The sequence below is a fragment of the Echinops telfairi genome, unplaced genomic scaffold (genome assembly GCF_000313985.2).
Source record: "Echinops telfairi isolate 266 unplaced genomic scaffold, ASM31398v2 ScPeMD7_3533;HRSCAF=4204_0, whole genome shotgun sequence".
NCBI lineage: Eukaryota > Metazoa > Chordata > Mammalia > Afrosoricida > Tenrecidae > Echinops > Echinops telfairi.
Genome location: NW_022107431.1, coordinates 84715578 through 84727125, shown reverse-complemented (window position 1 = coordinate 84727125; position 11548 = coordinate 84715578).

Below are 11548 nucleotides of genomic sequence, written 5' to 3'. Positions count from 1 at the left end.
TTCCGTGTGCTCTTTGTGGTCATCGGAATGAATGATCAAGCCTAGAAGAGAAGTAGAGAACTGTGGGGTAGATGGTTGGTGTCAGAATTGGGAGAAATTTGAAGAGTGGAACCATGTCTGCCCTCCCCCACAGGGGCATCAGCTTTGTGCTGATGCTAAGCTGGGTTATCAGCCCTCTTCTTGAAGTTCAAGGCCTTCTAACTCTGCTAAAATGTAATAACATAGAGTTTCTCATAGGCTTTACTTCTGTTTGTTGTTGTTATTTCTGTGTTCTCTCAAAGAACCCACGTTGAAAAAATATGCTTTAGGTTTATTAGTGTCTTAATATCAGCCCCTCAACACTGGGTCCAGGTCCAGCTTTTGAGGGAACCGGAAAACCAGATCTTACTCAGGACCCCAAAAGATCTCCCGATACTTTGTAAGAAGTAGAAAGAATGAATGACTTGTTTGTTTTCAGTTTAATAGTTCTCCTAATAATATTCTACCATATTAGAAAGGCCCGGAAGCTGAAGGTTCTGACGCTGAACCCAGGCAGGGAGCTCACAAAGCCAGTAAGCATGGAGCACATTCTCCTGACTCTTTGGGACACGAGGGTGTTTCCAAAAACTTTTTTTTAACTAGCAACTGAATGTGATATTTTGCAAAGCACTGTGGATTTCCACGCTTTAATTTAGAGAGGACTGGAAAATATTTCTATGTTCAGCTTTCCCTCTTCCCTCACTTTCTATGCCTCTGACCTACCTGGTTTTCTTCTAAGCGTTTTGGAGGGGAAGCCTCCCATTACTATTCCTCGGTGTCATATCTGAAACAAGGCATACACTTCTGGTTGGAAAAAGTAAAAGAAAAATGGAAGTGGGGCTTGCAGGACAGCAGGAGGCTAGTGGGGAGGCAGCATGGGATGAGGCAGTGGGGGGGGGGCACACCTAATCCAGTCATAATGGCAAATGACATGCTTCAGTTGCACAAAATGAATGTTGCCATCCTAAATCAATTTAACTGTGCAAATGACTACTGCCCCCCTGGAGCTTGTAAACACGAGTGAAATGAAGAGGCTGGGCTCAGAGAAACGGGAGTTCTCGGAAACCATTGTACCTACAAAGTCTTTTGCAGTTTTACCCAATTTCATGAATCCTAACTTATCAGCTTGGCTGTCTGCTGAAAAGAGACAGTAGCACTTGTTCTACTTGGGGAGGGCAGCTTACAGCTCTGCCAGAGACTCCCGGTGACCTTGGCCAAGTCCCTTTTCCACCATAAGCCTGGGTTTCTTCATTTTTACATGGGGTTCATTTGCAATATAATGCTTAACCACTTAGAGTTGTTGTAAAGACTTAATAAAGTAATGCTTGAAAAATACTTAATAAACAGCCCGTCCTATGGCAAATGCTCAGCAAGTGTTTCTATGAATCTCTACGCGGGAGGAGTTGGTGCAAGGAAAGCAATGTTCCAAAGGCTGGCAGACGGTTCCCTGACAAGTGCACAGCAGAGGACACCCGCATGGGAAATCAGCTGGAAGTCCTTTCTTCTCCCACCCTCAAGGGACCTTTCAATGGCTGGAGACATTTTTTGTTGTCGCAAAGGGATGGAATACTACTGGCACGCAATGGATCAAGATCAGGGGCACTGCTGCCCATCTTCCAATGCCCAGAATGCCCCGAAAACAAAGAGTGATCCGGTCCAAAATGCCATTCGCGCTGCGGTTGAAACCACCTGACCCAGCATCGTTCCTTTAGCGTCTTAGATTCATGTCTTTATAGATGAAGGGACCTGTGGTGGCCTAGGAGGTGACTCCCCCATCTGCTAATGGAAAGACTGGCAGTTTAAGCCCACCAGCCGCTCCAACAGAGTCAAGCAAGGACAGCAAGAATGGCTCAGGACCGGGCACTGTTCAGTTCTGTGGTACAAAGAGTTGCTCTGAGTCCCAGACAGCTGGACATCACCCCCAGACAACAACAATCGGGTCCGGAGATTAAAGTAGAGCGCCCTGAGTCCAAGGGGCTAACCTAGCCTAATACCGCCCTAGTCCCACTTCCATTAAAAACAAATGTACCAGGAGCCCCGCTGGCACACCATTTAAGCACTCCGCTATAAACGGAAAGGTTGGCAACTCAAATCCACCCAATGGGCCCTTGGAAATCTGCTTCTGTAGAGAGCGCAGCCCAGAAAAGCCTAGTAAATATTCTACTCCATGACATCGGGGCATTACGAGTCAAAATCAACTCAACAGCACGTGACAATATCAATGACACAAAAAAGTAAGAGGAGGTCCAGCATGACAAATGAGGTTAAGTGCTCAGCTACTACCCGAAAGGTTGGTAGTTCAAACTCATCCAAAGGTGTCTTAGAAGCAAAATCTGAAAATTCTCAGCACAAACAAACAAATGAACATCTCCACGGAGTATGTTTCTACTGCGCAGCACATGGAGTCGCTGTGAGTCGGCATGGGAAAGGCGGAACTGAAAAGGAAAGAGAACGTAGGGTGGGGCCTTCAGAGAAGTCTTGCTTTCATTCCAATAAATATACTATATTGTGTGATCACTTCTGATTTTGAAAAGCCAGATCCAAAGACTCTCTGAATCCCCATGGTCAAAGCCCGCTAGGAGGAAATTGTATCATTATGTCTTAATAGCACCCCACCTTCCATTTGGGATCGAAGTATAATCAGACAAAGTAGCGCATCGGGCTGAGAAATGGTCTGGCATCCTGTCATGTCTGTGACCGTCACGGGAGACGACTGTCATCTCACAAGGAGCAGTTCACACATGGTCTTCACTGGACAACAGATGGCTCTGTGTTCACGATATAAGCGCTTATGTGCTCCCACTAGTGCCCAGTTGACCTCTTCCTTTTACCTGGCAGATAGATAGGAAGTGCACCTCCAGGATGTCAAATTGGCAGAGCCAGCAGCCCTTCACTCCCACAGCTCGGTGGGCATTGATCTGAATTGCCCAAAGACGTGGTATGCAGGCATTTGATTGGGAAAGCAGAGTAAAGGCAGCTACTGCAAGAGGACGCACAACTTTGCTCTACTTAGCTCGGAAGGTCACTGCACCACAAGAATGGTCATTCTGGCGTTGTCCTTTCTAGGAAGTCCTCTCGGCTTGTGTACTTTCAAATGTAAATTTCCATGGGAGTCTAACCAAGTCTAAACTTTTCCACGGGTAATGTTAAGGTGGAAAACATTTCAAAAGGGTACACAAATTGAAAACATCTATTGGTTTAGGGAGAGGGCAAACAAGAGATATGCTAACCTTGATGCTTTGTGCACAAGAGGCAGGTGTGAGAATATAATGCTAGAAAATAAATGTGAGAATATAATGTGTGAGAATATAATGCTAGAAAATAAATGCTTTTTATTATCCTCAGGAGGTCAATAAAGATACCAAGTTGGCCCGTTTAAATGACTATGCCATTGTTAGGTGTGCCAAAAAGTTTGATTTCTACGGTCAGCTTTATGGCCAGAATGGAATCCGAGTGGTCTTTATGACATTGATAGACGTGGCTTCAATATAACGGTCCCAAACGAGGATGCTTGAAGAGCGCCAAACTCTTCAGGCATACCAGGAAGCCCTGCAAGTGGGTGGCTGAGTGAGAAGCGCTGTATTGTGCAGAGCTCCTGAACTGGCCACAATCGAAGGAGAATGATCTCTGTCTTCCAAAGACTGAGCTCTTGACAGGCTCCAGTGGCCCTGGTTGGAGATGGGTCTTTGGGATAGGGAAAATTCTCCTGGGCCCCTACGTGAATCAAAATGGCAGCGTGGAATAATGCAGTGAGAAAGAGCCCTGGACCAGCAACCAGGAGACCAGGACCATCTTTTTATTTACTACCCAAGGGTCTTCAGTAAATGCAGACAGAGGCCGTCATCTGCTCTGTGTATCCCACTGGGCTGTGAAGGTTTGAGAGCGTCATGAATCCCTGACTAAACAACTAGTGTCTTATTGCTCTTGTCAAGAGGTAATGAGGGTTAGAATCAAATTGCATCCTATTAAGGAAATATGTTTATAACCAAATTGCTTCCTGAGAACTTCATGCTTCCTGGCATAGTCTTTCAGTTCTCTCCTAATACAAATAATCTGCCACAAAACTTGGTTTCTCCACATAAAAAATTAGGTAGCCAGTATGTATATTTTTAAAGGTTTAAATCAATGGTGCTCTCCTTTGGCCATTTAGATGATATATTTTGGAGGGGGGGGGCTTATCTCTTTATTACAAAAAAAGTCAGAACTCCACCCAAGTTATTGCAAATAAGAGGGACGGTCTGACGGACGTCCACGTGGTGATCTCACAGGCCTTCCACCCAACGCAAGCCAGTCCTCGTGCAACGGGGTTGGGAAACTTCCCCAAACCGAAAGAGGTTGTTTGTTTGTTTTCCTGCCCACCCCACTGTGCTTCATAGCTTATTTCCTCTATTTTCTTTTATACAAACTATGAACACACAACACACAACACTAACCCAGCCAATGTATGCAAGTCTATATGCCCTTACTGGCTCCAAGCCTGTCATGCATGTAGCCGTAGTGCTACAGATTCTGGGTCTTTTCCTTCCCTTCCTTCCACCTTTCCTCTTCTTCCCTGAGACGCTGAAGCAATACTAGTGCTCTCTCTACACCAGCTGCCTTTGAAAATACTACAGCTCAGAGTCCTTGGCACCAAAGCAACGGGCTGGCAAGCACATTTGAAAGTGTATTTTTACAGCACAACTGTGGGCAAGTTACTAAACTTCTGTGTGCCTCGTCTGACAAAACTGTAAAATGGGAGTGTCACTCATAGGCTGCAGAGAGGGTCTGTTCTTGCTAGCTGATGTCAAGTTGGCCCCTGCTTCATGGCAGCCCATGCCCGACTGATAGAAATGTTGCCTGGCCTATTCCATCCCGGTGACTGGTTCCCGATCTCCTTGGTGGTAGATCTGTAGGGTTTTCATTGGCTGATGTGCAGTGATGTACTGCCCTGAGAGTACAAGGTCAGGGCCTCTTCCATTCACCAAGGCTGGAGCCTGTTGCCTTCCCAGCACACACCCACACCCACACTCACACACACTCACACAAACACACACACTCTATTACTCACCCACACTCAATTACTCACACACTTAATCAGTCACACACTCACACATACGCACACACATTCACATGCTCCACATACACACTCACACATACACACTCATGCACAGACACATCCACGCACACATACACACACTCACATGCACACACACAGACACACTCTGATACACATGCACTCACATGCACACATACACACACACAGACACACTCTGGTACACATGCACTCACACGCACACATACACATACACAAAGAAACACGCATACACAGACACACACTCTCACACACATGCTCTTACACATACATACATACACACTGCTTCCCTCTGTTCCTGCCACCTAGCTCTCTGGCAGGTGTACCATTGCTATGACTTGAACTGCGTCCCTAACACCCTTGTTTCCTTCCGTCGGACATCAAGGGTCGCTGTGAGTCTGAATTAACTAGACAGTCCCCAACAACATCCCACGTGCTGGAGTCCAGCCCCTACAACCTGTAGACGTCGTCCCAAGGAGGGTCGTGCTTTCTTTGCCGGCTCGTGAGGCCATCTCGGGGCGGGCTGTGTCGTCGAGTAACTGTGTGGAGTCCTAGAGGGAGCGGTGGGACAGAGCAGTTGGTACAGCGGAAGACTGGGCTCTGTGAGTTGGCTGAGGGTCGCAAGAGCTTCTCCCTGCCTTCAGACTCCTAGCCTTCTCAGTGGTGGGGAGATGCCCTCTTGCCTAGTCTAAGGGCACCCACGGGTGGTATTTGTGCCACAGCAGAGGCTGGCAGAGAAAACAACCTTGCCCTTCCTCACCCTCATCTCCCAACTTCTCAGCGGGTGCCTTTAGAGTCTTCCAAGTTGCTTGTTTATTGTTTTGTTTATTTGTTTGTTTTGTTTGGTTTTCTAGTGCACACATCTTTATTTTACAGTGCTAATAGCCTCGGGGTTCATTAATTAGGACACCTCCATTCACTGGACCGTTAACTCATTCCTGGCTGGTTCTCAGGAACCCGGCATTGAAGCTGGCACAGGGCAGGCTCTCGATACACAATTGCCGAACAAACATCATCCTGTGAGAATCACATCCCTGCTTGGAATGTTCTGTTCTGTTTCTTCTGTTTATCCCTGAGGACTCTTCTCCCCTCCCAGCCTGTATCAAGGGAAAATAAGAGCTGGGTGTCTTAGAAACAGCTCCTGTCAACAGCGAGCCTCCCTCCCTCCGCCTCCTCTGCCCAAAGTGGCAAAGCGGGAAACGGCTTCTTACAGGAAACTGGCACTTTGAAAATATAAAACCAATTAGGGAGCTGTGAAATGGCTCAGGAGGGCATTGTCAGTGGGTTAGAAGGAAGAAAACACACATATTGGACAAGAACCTTTAAGATGTAACCTTTTGGAAGACAGAGTTGATTGTAAACAGTCGAGTTTTTACATTGGATCATTCTGCAGTTACTGAAGTTCTATAGAGGGGCCTTTTGGTGCTTTGTAAGGTTGCTGTACAGGGGGGATTTGTCAAGAGGCAAGTCTAGATTCTTCTTCAGGGAAACATTTTATGTGATACACTTTTGCCTTAATTGCTGGGGAGGCTGGAAAAGTTCTTTGTGTGGGCTCAGAAACAGCCTCCTTTCTCTGCCAGTTCCTAGGTAAGGGGCTTTAAGGGAAACTTCCAGAAGGAACACACCTTAAGGATGCTGTGATACAGGAGTCCTACGCCTTTGTCTCTCCTTTGCCTCATCTCTGTGAACAGTTCACTGGATTTTCTCCTTGCTCTGTGTGTCAGAGGAGAAAGCAATTAGAGTTCTGAGTCATTGGGATGAGGAGGGGGGGTAAGAAAACAATTAGTTGTTACCTATCTCATCCAAAGTTTTATGAGATTGACCACTGTGGCAACCTACAGATCACATCCCATTTTCATTTAGAACAAGGAATAGGCTTGCTATTTATTATTCCCTCCTGTGTCTTGAGATGCGTACCACTTCCAGTCTTTTGTCTTGAAGAGTGCTGTGTTAGGCTGGGTTGACTAGAGAAACAAATCCAAAGATACTCAAATATGTATGAGAAGGAGCTCCACACCAAGAAGTAATTGCATAACAGGAAAACATCCCAGCCCAGTCCAGATCTAGTCCACAAGCCCGATACTAGTCCATAAGTCTAATAGCAGTCCATAAATCCCTCTTCTGACTCATGCAGCCATAGCAATGATGCAAAATTCAGGAACATCACAGGCTGGTGGGTAAAAAGTCTTGTGGATCCAATTGCAGTAGACAAATTGGACTCTGGGGGTCTGGCGGGTCTCCAGCAGGTTTCTGAGTGGCTTTCCAGCAGGAAGGTGAAGGCAGAGAGACAGGGAGGTCCCACGACCCTCCTTATGAGGAGGTCATGCCCACAGGGAGGCACCATCAGGCTGTGACCTGATTGACGGGCTAGACTCCACGCCTCCACGCCTTCAAGTTGACATGGAATTACTTAACTACTACAAATGGCTTGTGCAGCATGGAAAGCCAATATCATTAGACTCCATTAACAAAGGAGAAGCTAGAGAAGGTTGCGTGTGGTCCTACTAACTTGCTAGGTGACGACTTGCTTGATTTCTCTGCTCGGCTCCTCCTAGGATTACCACAGGCCATGTCCTTTACTTACCTGTGGTAGTCAGACAAGAAATTTGCTTCTCACAGAAAGAGATCATCTCAGGTCCACTGGGTTAAAGCCCAATTGCAACCCTGGAAGTGCTCACTGGTCTAAGTCCCCAAATTTGGAAGGCAGTTACCTGATCAGTCAATGGGAAGAGATCGTCTATATTTGTGCCCCTTCCAAAGAAAGGTGGCCCAGTCTTTGGATGCAAGAATTATCAAACCATATCCTTAATGTCACAAGTAAGTAACATTTTATTGAAGCTAGTACACAAACTGACGACAACAGTACATTAACAGGGGACTGCCAGAAATTCAAACTGAATTTGGAAGAGGACATGGAGCAAGCTATCACTGATGACACCAGATGAATCTTGGTGGATGGCAGAGAATACCAGAAAAATGTTTACTTGTGTTTATTGACTGTATAAAATCATTCTACTGTGTGGATCATAACCAACTGTAGATAACATTTCAAAGAAAGAGAATTTCCTTACTGAGCTCATGAACATGCACACAGCCCAAGAGGCCGTCGTTCAAGCAGAACGAAGGAGTCATTCATGCAGAACTGCGTGGTTTAAAATCAGGAAAGGTTGCATCAGAATGGTATCCTTTCACCATGCTTATTGAATCTGTATACTGAACAAATAATCCCAGTAGTGGGTCTACATTAATAAGAATGTGTCATCAGGACAGGAGTGAGGCTTATTAAGAGCCCCTGAGATGCAAATGCCGGCTAACAGGAAAGACAGCATGAAGCACTTACGGATGAAGATCCAAGACTACACAGTCTTCAGTGTGGATTACAATTCAATGTCGAGAAGACAACTGGACCAACAGGCAACGTCAAGATAAATTGAGAAAAGATTGGCATTGTCAAGAATCTCACTTCACTTGGATTCACAATCAACACGCATGCAAGGCGCAGTCAAGAAATCCAATGATGTATCACACGGGACAGATCTACTACCCACAGCCCCCTTAAAGTCTTAAAGAACAAACATGTGAGGCCTGGTGTGCGTCTGCCCCAAGTCAGGGTGTTTTTAAATGCCTGACATGCATCTGAAAACTGGATAATAAGAAGGAAGACCACATGAAACATGGTCTATCTGAATGATCGTGTTAACAAAGAATAGCGAAAGTACTGTAAACTGCCAGAAGAACAAGTCTATTTTGGGGAGAAAGGACCCAGAATATTCCTTAGCATCAAGGATGGTGAAATGCTGTCTCTCGAACTTTGGACAAGTTATCAGGAGAGACCAGGTCCTCAAAAAGGACATTATGCTCGACAGAAGGTCATTGAACAAGAGGAAGGCCGTCGCCGAGATGGATTGGCATAGTAGCTGCCACAATAACAGCTGTGGGGATGACCGAGGACTGGGCAGTGCTTCCTTCTGAGTTGGGACAGACCTCAAAGTCACAACAGGGCCAAGGGGCTTTGCATTTCAGTTTCCGGTCACAGCCAGACTCCCTCATTTCTCAAAAACAAGACATTTCCTGACAGTGTAAAAATGGAGTGACTGTTAGCTTTCCAATAGCCTTTCTTTGCAATGCAATTGTTTTATTCCTTTCTTTATGAAGATGAGAAGCAGCATCAGAGAGCAATAATGCAGTATGATTTTGTCTTTTCTTTTCCATCAAGAACTACTTTGATAACTTAGTTTTAGAATAATTTTATGTATAATAAGCTATGGTGACTGAGGTTTCTATTTCCTTTACAAGCTACTTAAATGATTTTCAAATAATAGCAAATGAAATTATTTACATCATAGGAGCAACTAATTGTATCGAATACACACATTTATCAAGCTTGACTTATTGAAGTTTCTCTGGTATTTGGGTGAACCATGAGATTTTTTTTCATGGGGAAAAAAAAGGCTCACATCCAGGAATTTGGGGGGAATATGTATAGAATTTTTAATGAAAAACTAAACTTTTACCTTCATAAAGATCAACTGTGACAGAATCAAAATATGTAAATTTTATATTGCTAATTGCAAACACCTAACAAAGATTATTTTAACTTATCGATGAAAAATTTTAAAAGGTTGAATTAAACTTAGAAAAATATCTTAGAAAATACATTTACAAACTGCTTCATAAAACCTCACTAAAAAAGGAAAAACCAAGCAAACAAAAAATACACCTCATTCTTGTCTATTTATACATATATGACTCCACAAGATTGTTTTACTCATTTTGATATGTCCATATCTCTCTTTCACTGAAGATGCAGTAATTTCCCAAAGTACATTGGAAAAGCGTAAATAAGAAAAGTGTTATTACAACTATTTTTCCTGGAATAGTGGGATGTCTGTATTAGTTCCTAACAAAATGGTTTGAGGGAGAGAAAAGAAATTTCTATTAATCTTTAAATGTGATTGACTTAGAGGTGTTTTCCAAATTTCTTCTAAAAGCATTTTCACCTTCGAACACTGGGATCAATAATAGATGTTTAAATACTTTGGAGCAAAGATAAAATAAAATGAAATAAAATTAGATAAAAAATAAAACTATTTTTGCACCATGGAAATTCTAAAACAAAACAAACTCACTGCTGTTGAACTGATGGCATTAGAATTTGTGAACTATTTTTAATGTCATTTAAATAAGTAAACAGGTTTATTAATTTGTTAAGGATTTCTTGCAATTGTTGTATTTTTAAGTGACATGCTGGAATAAAAGCCCAAGACACACTCATCAGTACAATGCAAGCTCGATTGTTGGTTTGTAGAGATTTTAGAAAGCAATAGTTTTCATCACTGTGGAGGAAATAGAGTCTTTGACCGATTACAAATGGAAGTGTCTGCATTCTTTCCTCTTTAACTTAGTTACTTAAAAACAGTTTCATTCCTTGTTTACTGGGCTCCTATCTCAAGATTCAGAATAAATGTAGGAAGTATTACATAATCTACCTTCAGTGAGAGTAAATTACTCCCCTAACTAGAACAATCAGTTGGAAATGACTCTTCAACACTGAAAACCCACTTTAATGAGATGAAACAAAATGTGTATAAAGTGCTGAACCTAAAACTGATGATCTTTCTGTAAACCTTCACTCAACGCACAAGAAAAAGTTTAATAAACAATCAAAATAGAAGGTATTTATACATTTCAACTGATCATGTATAGCTACTTTGGCTGTGAGCCCTGGTGGTACCCTGGTTAAAGCGCTTGGCTGTTAACCAAAGGTTCAAAGCCCCCAGTAGCCCGTTGGGAAACAATGTGGCAGTCTTTTGTAAAGACTGACAGTCTTGCAAAGCCTGTGGAACAATTCTGCTCTGTCCTGGAGGGCCAGAGGGGTCAGGATGGACCTGACGGCAAAGGAATTTGGTTTGGGTTTGTTGGTGCAGTTTTGTTCATCGATTTTAAAGAGATAACTGCTAACCTTCAGAGCAACTGTGTGAAATTATGCATAAAACCCAAAGTTCCCATCTGGCTGGTGCCTCCTTGGAGTCCTCTCACTCTGTGGACCACACATCCTTAATTCCAGAACAGCTCTGCCAGCATTTGAGGCAGGAACTGAAATACTGTCAACACCTATCAGTGCAGGCACCACCATGTGAGCTCTCGCTCAACGGGCCAATTGACCAATTATGTGCAATGATACTACGACCACTCCCTTGGGAATAACTGGACAATGACAGTAAAGGGCTGAAAAGGGCATACAACTGCAGAAACAGACAATAGATGAAAACAGATGAAATTATATTTAAAAATCGCGATGCTGGCAATATAAGGACTTAATGCCCGGCTATCAAAAGATATAGCGTCTGGGGTCTTAAAAGCTTGAAGGTAATCAAGCGGCCATCAAGCTCAGAAGCAACAAAGCCCACATGGAAGAAGCACACCAGCCTATGCAACCACGAGGTGTCAAAGGGATCA